The sequence below is a fragment of the Periplaneta americana genome, chromosome 15 (assembly GCF_040183065.1).
Source record: "Periplaneta americana isolate PAMFEO1 chromosome 15, P.americana_PAMFEO1_priV1, whole genome shotgun sequence".
Taxonomy (NCBI): domain Eukaryota; kingdom Metazoa; phylum Arthropoda; class Insecta; order Blattodea; family Blattidae; genus Periplaneta; species Periplaneta americana.
This window is the reverse complement of record NC_091131.1, coordinates 120,163,467-120,182,398: the sequence shown is the minus strand read 5'-3', so window position 1 is coordinate 120,182,398 and position 18,932 is coordinate 120,163,467. Positions and strand designations below refer to the sequence as shown.

Here is an 18,932-nt window from a genome sequence, read left to right as displayed (position 1 = left end):
GGTCCTTAGATAACAACATAAAGAATTAGAATTAGTTCTATTGTGTTTTCAGATACAAAATAACTTTGTGCAATGCAGGACTATATATATTCCTTGCTATTAATGTAAGTTGAGTATTATGACAGCTCGAAGTATCAAGTTGACGTCATCATTTGCCACTGTAATCCGGTCGTTCTTTTTCTCCTCTACCCCTTCCTCACTTCTGATAACTAGTGAATGTCATATTCCTCGATGTTTTTTATAGCTATTTGTTTACATGTTGCCAAACATGAAAGGAGTCAGGGACGACTTTTCAGCATCATGTATAGGAATGATATATAAACAATAACCGAATTCTGGTATTATTTTATGTCATTCATACTGGGTTGGGTTGTGGATATATGATACAGTGATTCCCAGATATTTCATGTATGGACATTTCGTCCATTTCCATTTCATTCACTCCTATTCATCCATTACATTTTTGGTCAACTTTATAATTTCATCCATCAATTTTTCGTCCATTTGAAATATTTTCGTTCACGTTGTGAGTTTGTAGTATGTATAAGTAATAATGTAATGAAACTAAAGTAATGCAGCTAAATATCTGAATGTCGAATTTGTTCAGGAGTTAAAATAGTTACATTTTTTAAAGAGATAACTATAAATTAGAAGAAAAAATAATGCAAAAAAAAAAAAAAAGAGAGAGAGAGAAAATGTATATATAGTCAACTCCAGATATAATGAACCTCTGCAGACTTGCATATTTCGTTCACTAAATCCGAAGTGTCTCTCCCCTAATCTTAAATGATAGGAATGAATGAAATTGTGAACAAGAAAATAAAATACTATACATTCATTAAAATATCTCATTTCTGTGGAATGGATTACACTGTATACTGTTACTTACAGTCGATTTATTTAAACTATGCTGTCGACCCATGTCCACTTGCAAAAAACTATGTTCATTGTCACTTATAATATTCACCTTATCTTCCAAAGAAAACACTTTGCCCTTCGACTATTTTATACAGCACATTCACTGTTGGAACACTAGAAACAGACTGATCAGGTAGAAATGGCAAATGCTGTAATGATGTGACTGCGTACTCAGCCCAGGAATTTCCCAGGTCACTTAATGGAAACTGGGAAGGGGTTGATGGAGTTTGAAAGCCATTGGAATCTTACCTTCATTTATGCTCTGGACATAATGTCCGTCCACTTTTAATAAAAGAAGGTAATTTCATTTTCCGTTGTTTGGATGCTATCCGCCCATCATGTTTGAGAACAAAAGGCACTCCTTTGACTGTGGTGGATAAGAAATAACAATGGAGAATGGAATGGCAACCCTTTGATGGTGGAGTGAGGCAAGGTCGTCATGCGTTGCCTGGATTTACAGTACAGCTCATTGTCTTGGAATCACTAACCCTACCTTTGTTCTTTGACTAAAGGAGTAAGAAATTTAGAATGTTGTTCTCAACACATTTTTGAATTTTATATAAGAAGGTCTGATTTCAAATAAGAATTTATCAGGATACAATTCTTGTAACTTCAATTTTTAAGGTTCACTATAACTGAAGCTAGGATTCATTATAAACAGAAATATTAATGTACTTTTTAATGTACGCGAGTCGGGACCAATGATTTAGGTTCACTATAACCGAGTTCACTATATCCAGAGGAGACTATTAGATTACTTCCAGCTGATCGTCTTCTTCAGGTGTGGAATACAGCTTCACTTTGTAGCTGATGGTTCTGAAGTACATATCAAAGATGGTACTCTTCTTATCTGCATGCAATTTCCTCGATCTGCCTTTGTAAGGTATCATTTGTTTACAGGATATCTAACATTTTGATGTCCAGCAACAAGTTCTAACACAACCGTCTCATTATCATGTTCTTCCTTTCTAATATGATCCAAGAATTTCCAGATGTTTGCATGGTGAGTCACTATCACTGTTTGAAATTTGGAGTGCCATCCTTCTACAAAGTTGTTTGTTTGTGCGTTGAGCGCTATTTATTACAAGATCGTAAACATTTCACAATACCGGGTAGAATCTAAGTGGCACAGCTCTTCTGCCTCTTCCAGGATGCCCTCTCAGATATTTATCTTCAAATTTAGCAATTAGATCTTGCAAATCATCGTGAACTTGCTCTGCAAAGCATCGAAAATGTACTTGACATGTTAAGAGATACATACTAAAGGAAGATCAACATCTCTCCATATAACTTCATAATTCAAGAAGTCTGATGGTGACAGAGATCCACTACCTGGCACTAGACACTTTGCTTAAAGTGGAATATGCACCCTTTACCAAACTGTTTGAAAAGTTGTGGGGTGCTGCGTTTATATCCTGGATTTCGAAGTTCATTGTAATGAATTAAGGGTTAACTCCATGTTCGAGTGTTGCTCGACCATCTTCATTCTGATGGTTGAATGTGTGAACATCATACTGTATTACATAAATGAATGGAAATATACGTTCATGAGAACTCCTGTGGATAATATATATTTGATAAGATATTTGAGGAACAGATTGAAATATCTTGCCACAGTAAGTTCCACTACTTACTCTCTTTCCAGCTAAAGATTGAAGTAAATGTAAATAAATGCACGTGGCATAATGGTTCCTGATTGGCTATTGGACGCACAACGCCTCCAAACTCATGCTTGTCATCTTCTTCCTCATATTAAAATAGTTCCTGCTAGAATAATAAAATGTATAATATACATGGAATACGAGTGAATTAAACATCCTTATAAGAATACTTTCTTACGATTTAAACAACATGTTTATATTAGTAGTTTCAGACATTGTGTGTTAAATCATTGTAACGTGTATTATGGCAACGCGCATGCGTAATAGGCACTAAATCCCTCCCAAGGTGACTTGCAGCTTCACAGAGCACATCAGCGCAGCTGGTATAACACAGTGCGAGATTCAGTGTTGTCAACCTCAAATAAATTTCTGTAGAATTAAAGAAATTCTCCACTCTTCAAAGAATAACATTTAATCACGAATCTACAAAAAAATGAAAATCCACTATTCCCAATAGAGAAATAATAAATATTAACCCTCTGTGAGCATTTTACGGGTTAGTTCAATGGATGTGTTGAAATGTCTGCAATATATGAGACGGTGGCTGCCCTGCGTGCTCACTTGCTGAAAATAATGCACCCTGGTGGCTGCTTTGGTAGCTAGGTTGCGATTGCGGAGTAATACATTTTGGTTTTGTTTACGTCTACTTCAATCTTTAGTTGGAAATAGAGTAGACATAGTCTTTATAAACTCTCTTCTGTGTGAAATATAATGTACCTCTTAGGATTATCTACAGGGACATCCAATTATCATCTGACCAGAGCTGCGACAGGGATTATGCCGGCTGATAAGCTGTCACTTTCCACCGGCAGGCAATACATGAGTCCATGGTTCAGCAGTTACTTGTTATGCTAGAGTGAGTACCTAATTTATTATAATGCACTTTAAAAAGTTACGTACTCATTCATGTCACGCAAGGAGATGCTGAAACTGCCTGCCTCCATTTTCCACACATTAGTAGTATCTGTTTAGGAAGCTATTAATTTGTTTCCTAAAAAAAAAAAAAAATGGTGTTGCCTTATCAGCTGATGCAGTTCCTGCTGCAACTTTGGTCGGAAGATAATTGGATGAGTTTACTGTCATGCGGCAGAACGTGACCAGACAACGTGTGTGTGTGTGTGTGTGTGTGTGTGTGTGTGTGTGTGTGTGTGTGCGCGTGCGCGTGTGCGTGCGTGCGTGCGCGTGCGTCAGATACACTGTTGCAACATTTCTGGAAGTGAAGGACAGTTCTTGTTTTATGAGTGATGAATTGTTCATAGGTTAGAGTTCTTCTCATTCAGTTCTCCTCATTGTGTACTTCTGCCAACTCTCGTTGTTTTATTGCTGAAGAGAGTTCATTTGGATGCTGTTCTGTTTGCCTCGTACACGTGTATCCCAATTTAAACATCTAAATGTGGGCATCAGTGTCCGCAGTAGTTGTACATCTTGCATTATAAATTTAACATTATTCAAACCTCCAGTATATTATAACGCCATTTTTGCTTTCAGAGTGGTAGTGATAGATATAGTCACCGTAATTAATTTCTTCTTTCTACATTGAATATTTATTATGATAGTCATTGTGTGGTAAACAATTATAATAAAACTGGTACAAATAGACAATTTTGATTTAACAGCTATAGCTGCACACACTTTTCCATATAAACTGTAACAATTTATGCCAGTTGTTGACATGGTTGCTGCTACAGAAGGGGAAAATATGGATGAATAGTGGTTTGTAGACCTTAGTGGACGATTAATTCTCCGATTCTGGACGAATCTCTGTAGACGAATATGGAATTGATGAAGAAAAGTAAACATATTAGCAGAGGACGGGGAAAAAAGCAGACAGGCTGTCAGTGGCTGAGAAGGGAGTGGACGATACATGTTGTAAGCGATACAACAGCAAACACCCTTCCCAAATTGCTCCAGAGCTGACTTTGTCTATGCTATGTGGCAATAATATTCTGTTGACTGCTAGCTGTCATAATAGGTTTATTTAGTGGCAGTATAATTAGCAATTTATCTGTAAATTATGAAAATGCACAAAGTCTACTATGCAGAAAATTTTATATATTGAATAGTTCTCTCATAATCATATAAATTCAGACACATTCTTATTATGCTTTCTGTACTTATTGTATAATTTTGGATTGAAATAGAATGTTATTCCCTAATTCTAATTAGTCTGTTTTGCATAATTATTTGAATAGTAATGTTCTGTTTCATGAAGGAAGATTCCCTAGGTATTATCTGTCATTCCATAATTTGCTTTAATTGTTGCATACAAATAAAATGGCAAGCATTGGAGTACTCTTACACTGAATATGGAACACGTTTTTTGACTGATTTTACTTGAATTGGAGAGTAAGTGCTATATCAAGAATGAAATGTATTTATCATAAATTCTTTGGAAAGAACTATTAACGAATTTCGCGTAATAAAATTAGGTTTCGTATTTAGTTAATACTAGAACAGCCTCAGCCTTTATTTGAAGTGATACGTTTTGGATATGCTGCCTTGTTGGTAATATTTAATTTTTGTAAGTGTAATAGTATTGCTCTGTTAGTGTGTCCATGTTACACGGACTAGTACGTAATATTATATGCTGCTTGATGTTTGTGCTTTAAAAAGTATATATGCAAAATTGTTATTTGCTTTTATATATTAATTTGAAACTTCATATCAGTAAAGATGTATACCCATTTAAAATCAGAAGAATAACATCGCTGTAGTATATTGTATTGTGAATGCTTCTTATACTTGTTCAATCACCTTTGCATATGTAAATAGAGGAATATTGATCTCAAACATTGACATTGTAGAGAGACTTGGAGTGTTAACAAGATACCCATTCACATTAAGTGTAATAAAAACAGTGGTTTCCTACCTCTTTTTAAAGCCCTAAGGTTCTATGAAAATGTAAGGGTTTACATCATTATACATTTTTTGTAAGGTTACTTTCACATTGAACAACTACATTGCAATCAATGTTGCTTATTTGCGAGCCCAAGTTTTGCAGTCTTAGCTATTGAATTGTACTGGAGAGATTATATTTGGAGGACATTAACTCAGCATAGATGAGAGAAACGGTAGTAGACACAATACTTGATCTTTGTTTACAGCGAGTTATAAACATGAAATGTTCTGAAAACGACGTAATCAACACTTCTGCATCAAGCAAAGACTGTAAAGGTATCAGAATAGGGTTCCCAGAATATTGAAAAAAAAAAAAAAAATACGAGACACTTATCAGTTATCACTGAGTAAGTTTAGTATGCTCACCCATCAAATATGCCAATCTTTCAGTAAACTTTACTACATAAACACTTTACTAACTAAGGGTAAGTAAACAAAATTGTTAGGGAGCATATTTGCATTAAGTTTAGGCTTCTTTATATAAGTTGCCTTCAAATTGCTTTTACTAAGTTATTACAGAAATAGCTACAAAATACTCTACTCACGTGACAGTATTTCGCCTTGGTCTTATAATATTTCTCTGAAGAATGAATTTCACTTAACAATTGTTTATTTTGAAGAATCATGTCATGAAAAGCAACACAATCCTCACTGAAGAAAGATTTTACAACAAGCACAGGTTTTACTGTTTTTACAGACAATTTATTTTTCTCGTCAGTCATAGAGCATTCATGTGAGAAAATAATCTTTCGACACATGCATTTGTTCCAGGGATACACATAATGAACTCCACTACCCCTTCAAATTTGAGAGTTCTCTTTCAGTACTTTTAAAAAGATCCACCCAGATTTCATCTAAACGTTTCGTGTTGCCATCGCTCGCCTTGAGAAATTAATAACTCACAATAATATTGTTTCATAATAGTCCATCTACAGTCATCTGCAATGATGAAGTGCGATGTTTGTAATTTGTAATACAAAATAGACATTGTAACTTTTCCGTTTTTTTCTCAATTTATAACTCTAAAATACGGGATGGAAAACTGTCCCGAAGGAAGACTTTTCTTGGGACAACAGGACGCATTAGCGAAAAATGGGATGATCCCATATTTTATGGGATGTCTGGGAACCCTATATCAGAAGCATTTTTTAAATCCCATTGTTTGGCTTCTTCAAACATTTCCTTCACTCCTCTTTTCTACGTATTTTTTTCTGTCTGTATTTACATTCATTGTTACTTGAATCCCACAATATCCAGTGCCTGTCTGTCAGTGTTGATCCCCATGTAATTAGATAGTCCTGAACGATGTTTATAACTAATCATTATCAAATTCTGCATGCACACTTATGACTTCTGATGGAAGTGCTTGCAAGAGTACTCACATTCGTCATGTGTACTAGCCAGAACTGACTGTACATTGTTTATGAATTCCCAGGATCAGATCAGTCACCGCCTTTCCAGGTTTCTAAACTTAAGTAACCAATTATTTTATCATAGAAGAGACCCATTGCCTTGTTTGTGGAACAGTTGAGTACTCTTGTAGAATTCTAGTAAATCCATTTGAAAGATTACTCAGTGTCATTGTCTGCAAATAATTTTTCATTAATTTTGCCTTCGAGTTTAAACAATTCAGTTACAAATGGACTATGATTTTGGTGTATAGATATGGTTGCTCAGTATTATAAATCACCTTGTGCTTACTTCTAAAAGCTTGTATTTTGCAATTTAAATTTGTAGAATATCTCTCTTTTCTCTCAACCAGATTGTGTGATGAAAATTACTACGACCATGATAAACAAGTACTGGAATTGAGTTCATCCAGTCTCTTTTCTGAAAAGATTATCTCTTACAAATTACATAAATTTTACTGTTTGTAATCAGATCATTTTATTTGAGACATTATGTATGGTTAGTGGTAAACAAAGCTAATGAGTATGTGTGAATTCTAAATACAGTAAGAACTTCAAGACGATAAAGCAAATTAACATTTATTTTCTGTGTTAAAAGCCTTAGCTTTTATATGTATTAACATTTTTCAATATTGAAAAATATACATACATCTAAAGTGAACAAGAAAGTAGAAGGTATGTCATTGGATTTTGAGGTTTGAAGTAGTTAAGACAAAACATTTCCATTTTATGTTTATTTTATTAATAGTTTTTCACATATTTACATAAACAGAATATTATCAAACTATTAGATCAAAATTATGCTTGAACAAGAAATAAAATAAACAATATTCACTTATCATACAATTCAAATGTATATTGATATAGTTTTTGCAGTAATGAGAGCACAGTGAAAACAAGTGAGGATATAAATTATGTTAATTGATAGTAATGTGCAGTTAGTGATTTCATATTGTCTGTTTTCGCCTAGGTATAGGATCTTTATGTGCCATTTGGTCAAATACTTTCAAACAGTGTGATTATGAAAAAAATTACTCCTGCACAGAGTTAACTGCTGATGTGTATAAGATCCCAGCCCATTCTTTTCCAACAAAATTAAGAGAACCATTTTATTTCCATCCAAATGTATCTATATAGGTACAGCCGAAACAATAAACCTTATATCAAAACTTAACATATACTTAATTGTGAAAACATTTCTGTAAAATGAAAACGTGCCAAGTTTAAAAGACTGGAAGCAATGTTTGTGATAGGTATAATGGCTTTGTAAATGAAAACAAAAAATTGTTTCCTTATATCAAAAACATTAAAACACAATCAAAATGTATTAAGGTACATTTTATGTAATTGATATCCAAGTTTTCATACAATTTTCCTGGAAGCAGCTCTTGAAGTCAACAGTTCAATTATTTCTGTCAATTATGGATTCCATTTTCCGTCATTGTAACGAAAATATAAGTATTATTACCATTATTATATAAGATTATTAAGGAAATATTAAACAGCGCAGTTTCATTGTGCAATTTCTATCCATGCTTATACAATTTCATATATTTTTATATTTATATAATATCTTTCAAAATAAAAGTAAATAAATTGCCGTTTGTGTTGTGAAGGAAGTAGCGAGATTGAGTTGAATGATTAAAAAAGTAGATTTTTTGCCTGTTATTATCTGGTTAGCAGGTGCACTGATTTTGTTTTAGTATTCACACCTGCCATTTATAACAAATAATTTAACTGATTATGCTTATATGATAATATACACAGTATGTATATTTTTGTATCTTTAATTAAAAGCAAGTAGCATGTTAACACTAGAAATTATGTAAATTCTTCTAAAATGAAATGCATTAGACCGAAAGTAAATATAAGCACTGAGTTAGTGGCAATTAAGTGGAAAAATGTGTAGTTTCATTTATTCCTCAATTTTAATTCTATGACAGAAAAGTTTCAAAATAAAATTTTCTGTGTGCATAGAACTGCATCTTTAATAAGTGTTACTTGAGGCATGCCTATTTGAGCAGATTGTTGTCTACCTTACCACAGTGTTACTTTATGATATAAAAGTTAAGATAATGTTAGACAGCTTTTATTGCTACTTCCACAACATCTGGCATACACTGAAGTTGCACTGAGTTTTTGAGTAAATGTGAACTTAAGAATGCTCGTAAGCATGTTATTCTTTCATTTTATTAACTAAACTGTTAAGTCACATTGCCTATGTTGAATATTACCTTTTTTGAGGTTACTGTAATCCCAGAAGGGAAGACATAACGAAATGGAATGTGTATTCATGGAAATAAATTATGCCTATGATGATTGGAGAATATGATTTTAAAAGACATTGCCATTGTGAGTGAAAGAATTCAAGAAAACCCACATATATTAAGAAGATTGTTGAGTCTGTTGAAGAGTGATAATTGTTCAAGTCTTTATATAAAATATTTTAGACAGTATAATATCCTTCGAAATGAAATTACATTTTATCAATGAATTGAAATGTTTTCAGAATGAGGTAATTGAAACCGAATATGTAGTGAATTACTTGCAATAGGAAATGAGCCTACCATTTGAGTAGAATTACATTTGTAAATGGATGTTTGGAGTCTTTAGAGTCTATTTTCTTATATTTTCATGTACAGAGAGATTCAAGAAGCGTGGTGTAAATTTCGGTAATGTGCGCAGGACTAAGTACAACAATTCCTGAATAGGAACTTCCTTTTTCTGGGTTGAGTCTGTGGCTTTAAGAACCTGTAGACAATGTCACACTTAAAATGAAACTGTAAACTTCATAATGCTTGCAAAGCAGTAAAATAACTAAGAATTACATCCTTGATTTATTTGTTATGGTTTAGCACACAAATAACACTAATCTTACATACAGATGAACAAATTGACGACTTTTACATCAGTGCAGGCTTCCTCTTTAGTGGTGGCCACACCTGTCTTGGATGTTCATCATGATGCTGAAGACAAAGAAAACCTGTTGACTTTATATTACAAAATATATAAGAAATTTGTGCTCCCACTAAGATTTAATGATAGGAGGCCCATGTTGCAAAGTTCTTTGTTTAATGTCCTGTGTCGAATGCACAGTTATCTTGCATTGTTACTATTGATGATAGTAGCTTCATCTTGCATAATGTATAAAATATATTATGAAAAGTATAATATACGTACAAATTGTTATCTATATGACTCTGATTTTTTTCAGTTATTTAACATGAATGCAAAATGAGAACTATAATTAAATTAATTGCCAAATAATAGACATCGTCTCTTTGTTGTCCTTTTATTCGAGTAATCACCTTGTATTCTCCTCGTTCTCATTGTATTCCACTGGTTCTCTTTGTATTTCCCTTGCTTAGCTCTATTTCACTTATCTCCCTATATTCTCATTGTTCTCCTTGTTTCATTCCTCTCTTTATATTCCCCTTGTTATTCACTGTTCTCCTTTTCTTGTCCTCTTGTATTCCCTTTGTTCTCTTTTTCGTCTCCTTGTTCTCTTTGTCATTCCCTTGCTCTCCTCACATTCCTCTTGTTTTTATTTGTCTTCCCTTTGTTTCCTTGTCATCCCCATGTTATCCTTAGGTTCATCATGTTCTTGTCCTCATATTCACCGTGTATTCACTCTTTTTGTCAAGTAGTGATCGAACCCACATGTAGTTCTGTGTAAAGATATGCTTCATAGAAAAGCCATGCAACTTGATTTTTCTTCAGTCTGAAGTAAATTTAAATTACCCATATCATTTTTGTGCTTCATTTAGCAATTAATTGACTAAAGATACCAAGTGAAAACATAATTATGTCATGCAACAAACATATGCAGACCAGTAACATTCAGATAATAGGCACCTTTTAAATTTCTCTAAATGTAGAAAAGTGGACTTTTTATAGCTTTTATAATTTAGTCAATGGTGTTATCCTTAGTGTGCCATGATATTGTGCATTGTTGCAGCAAGTCTGCATTTGAACATCATTTTTTATGCTGTTCAGATTTTTGTGACGTTAACTTTCAACAACAATAACGATAAAATTAATAATAAACAAGCCATATGCAATTATTTTAGTGCTACACGATCATTAGTATCATTGAAAAGTTTGCAGAGTACTTTGAATGTGGCAGTGTATAAGGGGCCGAAGCATTGCAGGTTGAATCAGTGGACATAGGTCTGTATTCAAAAGATGTTTTACTTGAATCTGTGTTCACTGACCAAACCCTTTGCATCATTCTGCATGTACAGATAGTGTCGACGTTTCTTTATCTTAATTATCAGACTGGAAATAGAAGTGACGTATTTGCTGTTAACGAAGTGGCATGGTATTCAGTTACTGTTACTGTTAGACATTTAAACAAAGCGAAGACTTGAACATGGAATTGACTTGATAAAAATAACGACTGCAGTGAGTATTATACTTTCATGAAACAATAGTGATTATTGATCGCAAAATATTGTTCATTGCTGAATTTGATGGAATGTTGAATTGCTATTTCCAAAGTTGAAAGACGTGAGAGAGAGGATTTATATAGTTCGTCATTGTTCCACTTGAATACTAAATTGAGAGAAAATTAACCTTGCTGGTTCAAGGTCATATATTACATGAAATATAATGTTTTATTTTTTATTGTCGTTTGTTGTCTTTGTTTAATTATTGCTTTTGGTTAAAGACAATATTATCATTGTATGTATGTTTACTAGAATTGAATAGGGTGAAGTACTTCTAGTTTCACATGGCACTTGATAAGAACGTGAAAGTATATTGATAAAAAAAAAGAGAAAAGGCAAATAGAATCGAGAAAAATAATGAGTTAATTTATTTTCATACACACGGATGTCGTGTATGAAAGAGAAATTATAATGAAACAATTAGCTTTTGTTAACTGCACTCTTATTTTTTAACTTCATCTATATCACCTTCTGAACATAGAAGAGTTACATTATTTCACTTTTTTATCAAGCATATGTGTATCATTTTGTTTGATGTGGTTTTTTGAGGGAATGGAATACCAGAAATATCCCATCATACATATAAAACTTTATCTTTACAAATATAAAGCAATGTATAGAATTCATATCATCTTATATTTATTAATGATGGTGTATTTGGTATATCGGCACATTATATATTATATTTATTGGAATATAAGGCTATAGATAATTTATACAGGTGATAAGCATAGGGATCTTACTCAACAAGATACTAGTAGGAAGATATTTCCGTTTTGTTCCAATGATTACATAAGTGTTATGTAAAACACTTGTGGTTGTTGATATAAAAACGGTATGTTATATTAAAGGGTATCTTGCCCAATTCCTCTGCCAAAAAGTGAATATCTTGTGTGCTGTTGTTGAAACAAAAATGTCTTTTTTAATTTCTGCAGCGCATATTAATTAAAAAAAAGAATAATATGGTAGTGAGAAGAGTTTGCAGGAGTAGTTTTGATTTGAAATGAGAAGATTTTGGGTTGATTTCTCAGAAAATCGGTATTGTTACTGTCATGTTGCGGAGTTGAGAATACACTAGGAATTTGAGAACATTTCTCATTGTTTAAAATTATCCACGTAATCATATGCATCCATTTGTGTTACCAGATTGTGCCACTCAGATAATCATGAAATTCATTACTAGCGTGTTATTTTTCTTATGAATTCTGAACAAAATATGTGAAATAAGTGGCACAACTGTTAGATGAAGTCTAGAGAGATGATGAGGAAATTATGGCCAGTGAACTGCATCTAATCCAATCCATTCAATCTGTGGCATGAAGGGCCAAAGCTGATGGACTGGCTGTTGGTCTCACATTCACATGCTTCATTAGAGGTGAACAATCATCCAATCAGAATGGAGGTATCGTATGGTCAGCTCAATGATCCCCCCCTCCTCCTCAGCTGTTACAGCCAGTTTCTGAAACTAGATTTCTCTACCCATGGTAGCTCTTAAAATTCATTATGATGCTTGGTGGGCACTGGTCCCATATATTGACCGAAATTTCATGAGAAAATTCCTTCCCCATGAGGACTCGAACCAGCGTGCATTCTGTAATGCGAGTTTAGGCATGATGCCACGATGCGGTTGTGAACTGCATCTGGTATATTATGTAATATTTTTTATGCAGACGAATATTTGTAATTACATATATTTTTTTAATAATTTTTGTACAAACTATGAAGCTTTTCAACTATACAGTGTGCGTGTACACACATGCTTGCATGAATGTAAGTCTCATTGGGGAAATTCGCTCTAGGGTGACCAAATACTAAAATTGATGACTCTTACATTATTTGCAGACATCATTGCAGGGCTGCAAACTACGTAATAGGTGTTAATAAGGTGTCGTGGATATTGTGCACAAATGATTTCAGAGTGCACCACAGATATGAAGCTAGATGTATGAGATCTGAGGACCTGGACGACTATTCAGTTGGACTCTTTGTCCAGTTCATCATCCAACAAGAACGTTATTTAGCCATTTCGTAAGAAATAAGGTGGTGTTCCTCTTGTTGAAAGTAAACAGCCATTATACTGCCAATTGCATTTCATCTGTGTATGGTTCCAACACGCCTTAAAAAAAAAGTTCATTCTTCTAAGAATTTCTTGCATCCAATACACATTGTTATGGCAGTTTACATGATCATTCAAATAGCAACATGCTTCGTTGCTAAGCATAATATTTTCTGAAAGGTTTCCTGGTGGCAGAAACCTTTCACGAAATTGAGTTTGGTGCTCTATATCAATTCCATGTAGTTTTTGTGAAGTCTATACCTTGTGGGGATGAAATTTGTGACTGCATTTCTTTGTATACATGTTTTTGCCAGTCGAATTTCTGTAGCTTTCTTCCTTCTTGATTTTGTTGGACTTTCTGCTGTTTTGACAAGTAGAATAAAACTGCTGGTAAAAATTAATTGAGGTTCTTAGGAATCTGCTGCTTTTGGTCTGCCAAAACTTATTGTGCCCAGAAATTGGTTGTAAATTATATTCTTAGAACATTGTATATGTTAGGTTCCATTAGGATGATGATACTGAAATTCTGCAGCTGTCTGTTATTGGCTAGAGAATGTTTTACATATGGCTAACACTGGTTTTTTTTATGTTCAGCTCCAGTGACGTACATCTGGTTCTCTTATTTGGAGATTGCAGAACCTTCTCAAACATTCAGTCACTATTGACACTAGTTCGTGCAGTTCATGGCTATCCTGAATGCTCTTCATTATTGTTTAGTGACCCCAGGCCCTGTCTCCTGATACATAGACGTCAACTTGATTGCAGTTTTCTTTATTGGTGCTCTTTTATTGAAAGTTTCTGCTGGTCTGCAACCACTTTCCGTTCCAAAACTTTGTAAATAATGTTAGCAAATCACGCATGCTCTTTAGTAGGATGCTTGAGTATGTTGACAGGTTCCTTCAGCTGTCACTGAAAACAATATTACAATATTAAAGTCGTCTGTTTCTGTTACCTTTTCCCTCCCCCCTTCGCCACCACCACCACCACCACCACCACCACTATTATTATTATTATTATTATTATTATTATTATTATTATTATTATTATTATTATTATTTCGAAGATCAGTAGAATAACTATGTCTTTGAGACTTCAGTTCACAAAAATACCTACCTTCTCATTTCATTCATAAAAAGGACATATTACCTTGTTACTAATCTTTGCAAATCTCTATTTATTTTTTCCAAGCAGGATATTATTCTTGTTATTTGTGTATTCTTTGAACAAATACTTAACTTCATTGTTTCATGTTTTATTTTTAGTTTGTTTCAAGTAAGCTTAAAATTAGTACAGTAGTAACTACAGGGTGAACCAGCCAGGGCTAGACTCCTAACCGCACTCATCGTGGTTGATTCATACGTAATGACGCTACCATATGCGGAGGATTCATTCCATGCTTTTGGAGTTAGTATTGCATAATGATGTACTTATCGAATTCACAATTCATATTCGAAATGACGTCCTTGTGATATCTGGCAGGCTGCACATCTGAAGACATGTCCAGCAACTTGCTGCAGTTCATTCTCTGAAATGGCTCGAATTTCGTGCCGGATATTTTGAGTTCCTCAAGTGAATGTGGGTTATTTGCATAAAGTTTACTTTTCAGTTTTTAGATTTTAATAAGTGAAAACGAAACACGGGAGGTTGGAGCAGTAAATACTACGAAGTTTTGTGAAATTAACATTAAAACATATCATTTTTTATCCATATGCACAATTTTCTTTTTTATTTACGTTTTATTTTCTGTATTTTGTGTCTTTTAAAATATCTTATGTAGCATACTAGTTTATTGTCACATCATTCGAAATGGCATGGATGTAGTTACTTGTTGAAAGGAGGGGACATGAAAAGGAAAAAAAGAAGTGCAGGCTTTGAACAAATACATAATTATGTCCATTACTAGGTTGTACTCATGTTTGATCATGTGCCCCAATAATTTATATTGCTCATTATTAATTTATTGGTAACTCTATTAATATACGTAATATAGTTTTATTTCATTATGCTTATTGCCTGTTCTATCAGAATCAGTAGTTTGAGAATGTTTCACATTCATTTCGTTTTATATTATTTTAATTCGAGGGAACATATGTATTGAAATTAATTCTTAACACAAATTTAAGGCCACTGGCTTGGTCTAGGGGTAACAAATGCGTCTCATGCTCTGAAGCTGCACTCAGATACTGTTTGGAATCCCACTTGGGCTAATTCTTGGTTGGGTTATTTACGAAATTTTCCCCAACTCCCAGGTAATTCAATGCAACAGATTCATCTTTCCAAATTACTATTGATGCTAGAATTGAATGTTACACGATTGGTAAATATTTGAAGCTTGTATTGTAGGGTATCAGCTCAGAATCGTTTTGTCAATAGGTGCCACATATTGAACTCTCTCCCACTACACTTCATATGCTATAGTATTCCAGTACACACTAACTACGTTCCTCTGTGTTCGTCATAACTCTCTAAATGCTGTAGAATTCACATGGAGTTGAAATGTAAACATTCACACCATTTAACAAGCAAAAGAGTGAAATAAGAGTCTTTTTTTTTCTGATGGCACCATCTATTGTTTTCCACCAACAATTACAATTACACATCCCCTGAAATTCTTTGAGCTGTTCTTTCTAATGGTACCGGTATGAATTTCGTAATGCGCATAGTTACAAAATTATAGCAGTTAATCAGGGAAAATGTTTCTATGGACACACTATACAAGTAAAACGTTTAAGATAATGAAGTTTAATATAGCTCATTTGTACTGCCCTACCATGATATATAAACCATATAAGAAATAAAAAAAAATGGGAACAATTATAAATTCCTGTAGCTTTTCAATTACGACAGCAAGCAAAGAATGATTTGTTCTATTCAGTAATTCTATTAATATGACTATTAAAATTTGGAGATTAATTCGAAAGTGGAAATGTTTGAACTAGGCTAGAGTAAAAATGGGTATCTATAGTTTAGTAAGTACTGAAGTATGGATTTCATTCATGTTCTAGAAACAAGCCATTTGAAATTTCTGTTGGCAGTTTCAGAAAAAAGAAAAAAAGTTCTGGTTTAACTTTGTTAGATAGGAAAATGTAAGCTTGCTTGAAATAATTTAAAAATATACACACATTGTACTTACTGTATATTAACTTAATTTTGTTTTTTTTTTTTTTTTTTTTATTCTTCCTACTCTTTTTCTTACAACTGATGTTTCATGTCCAGTTTGTTAGATTTTGTGATAGTGACTACTGAGAATGTATGTATGTATGTATGTATGTATGTATGTATGTATGTATCCAATGCCTACCCACTTCACTTTACGTTATTTGGGTTCCGCATGTAGCGGATAGATGGCAGGACTGTGACCCATTTTCTAGTTGCACACCACTCCGATGGGCCACTCTCTACACAGAATGAAAGTATCACACTATGATTTGGTTTCTTTTTCACCACTCATTTTTGATGTGTAAGTCCATCTGTGAAAAGAGAAAAAAAGATTGCCTTGCAATACCAAACACGCACATCAGTAATCATATATGCTTGGCTGAATAGGAAGGATAAACGTCTTGTATTGTAATAGATATAATATGTAATATAAAATGACTGAATAGCTGATCACTTTTTTATATTAGGGGTTTTGAAGTGCAGTGCTGGACACAACACTTGGACTCTAGACTGTTAGATGTGTGAAATATGTGTTTCTGACCGAATTCATTTGTTAGGGTTACTATGTAAGTGAATTTCTATAGGCAACATTTTCTCTATTAGGGACGTATTTACGTGTCTTTGTACCTGTTTCTTTTTTTTTTTATTCATTCAATAATGTGACCTTGAATAATGTTCCTAAAATCTACTTGGAGTTACAATAATATAATTAAGTTAGAAATATCAAAATTAGGGGGTGGTACAGTAATGTGGACACTTTAGTTAAGCATATTAAACAATAATTGTATATGTATTGGCAACCACATGAAGTAAAATTATTGTTCTGTTAATAGATACGTAAGTCTTATGGCATTTCTTCAATATTTGTTGCAAAAACAAAAAGTTATAAAACATATACAGAATAAAATGCATTTCGTTAATTTATTGATACATTGAATGTGAAAGAATTTGCATTCTATTTGCAGTTTCTTTTTTTAAATTTAAAAACATATTTATCAATTTTGCAAAATGAGTACTGTAATTTGTATTTTATTCTTTCATGAAAACTACCGAAGAAATGCACAAAGTTGAATGCAAATTAAAATGCATCAGAAAGTAAGCACAAACATTTATACCATCTCTTAACAGTGTCATATTATCACCTCCATACAATCTCGATGTTCACTAGCACTGTTTTTGTTATTTTCATTATGCAGTGTTTTTAAACTTCGTATTAATTTATTTTTGTTTGGTTCAAAGATTAACTCTAAATACGATAGCTACATTTCGAGTCGAGTACATTATTATTTCATTTTGGTTGTATTTGTATTGAGGGACTTCATTAAATTGAAGAAATCAATGAGTTTTTATGTTGGTGAACCTGGTAACCCTAACTGCAACCCAATGAAGGACTTCATTAGATTAATAAAGAATTAAAGATATTCACTTTGTTAGAGTCTGGAAATAATTGGCGTATAATTGAATAATCGTGTATATGCTACAGCAGAGGAACAATGAATGACTGTTGCATTAAAAAATATTGATTTATGTTACAAATTACCTTTGTAAGCTATTATTAACGAGGTCGAATACCTGCATTTTTAAATGCATGTGTTTATTGAAAAACCATTGTTTTAAAATTCTTGATAATAAATGCAAGAAACTTCTTTTATAATTATTCATTGTCAACATCATTGTGTGTGTTAATTATTATTGTTACTTGAAAAAAAAAAGAAAACAATAATAATGATATTGTTGTATGTTCAGTATTTATTTTTACATTTAAATTATAACCTATGTGTTCTTGAAAAGTCTGAACTTGGAAATAAAATATAAAATTTACAATATGAATGGGGTATTTTATTTATTATACTTTTTCTCTCTTCTTTTTTTCTTTAATATGTCATAATAATGAATGTCTTTTGTGCCTTACATGTGTCGAAACATTATGTTGTTTAGAATACATAACTTAAATGCATTAGTAAGAATTATTTATCTTTTATCGGAAATATAAAATGAAAATATATTTTAGAATAATTAAAATGTGATGGATGGATTAGAACAAACAGCTTTTACATTAGACAGTATCATAGTGCCAAATTATTAATTACCATTGCACCACCATATTAGACGCACCTCTTTTTTTTTTTTTTTTTCGGGCTCCATATTTTTGAGGAAAAAAACTACCACTAAATATTATAGTGAATTTACAGTACTTAAAATGTACGGTAATATGTAAGTCTACTTTCATCAAATTCCTAACTAGGAAAGGTCACTTTAAACCTCTCCTAAATCAGAATCTGAATCCTCATGCAACAAATTGTTCTCTGTACCATCCAGTGCATTACTAGTGCCACATTTCTTAAATGATTTAATCGTCTCAGTTTTCACAGCATCCCATAAA

General features: G+C 32.9%; 2 protein-coding genes across 3 annotated transcripts in view; both read left to right on the top strand.

Annotated features, from left to right (window-relative positions):
• Rpn13 (regulatory particle non-ATPase 13) overlaps positions 1-18,932 on the top strand; it is a 625,061-nt gene that overhangs the window by 410,865 nt on the left and 195,264 nt on the right. The gene's annotated exons all lie outside the window — the stretch shown is intronic.
• The window catches only part of LOC138715299 (solute carrier family 25 member 32), a 78,161-nt gene that overhangs the window by 51,501 nt on the left and 7,728 nt on the right, over positions 1-18,932 (top strand). Inside the window, exon 6 of one of the 2 annotated variants that reach the window (XR_011336217.1) lies at positions 3,316-3,435. The exons of the other annotated variant lie outside the window; for it this stretch is intronic. The gene's annotated coding sequence lies outside the window, so the exon portion shown is untranslated. The remainder of the gene's footprint in view (positions 1-3,315; positions 3,436-18,932) is intronic. 2 annotated transcript variants of the gene reach the window in all.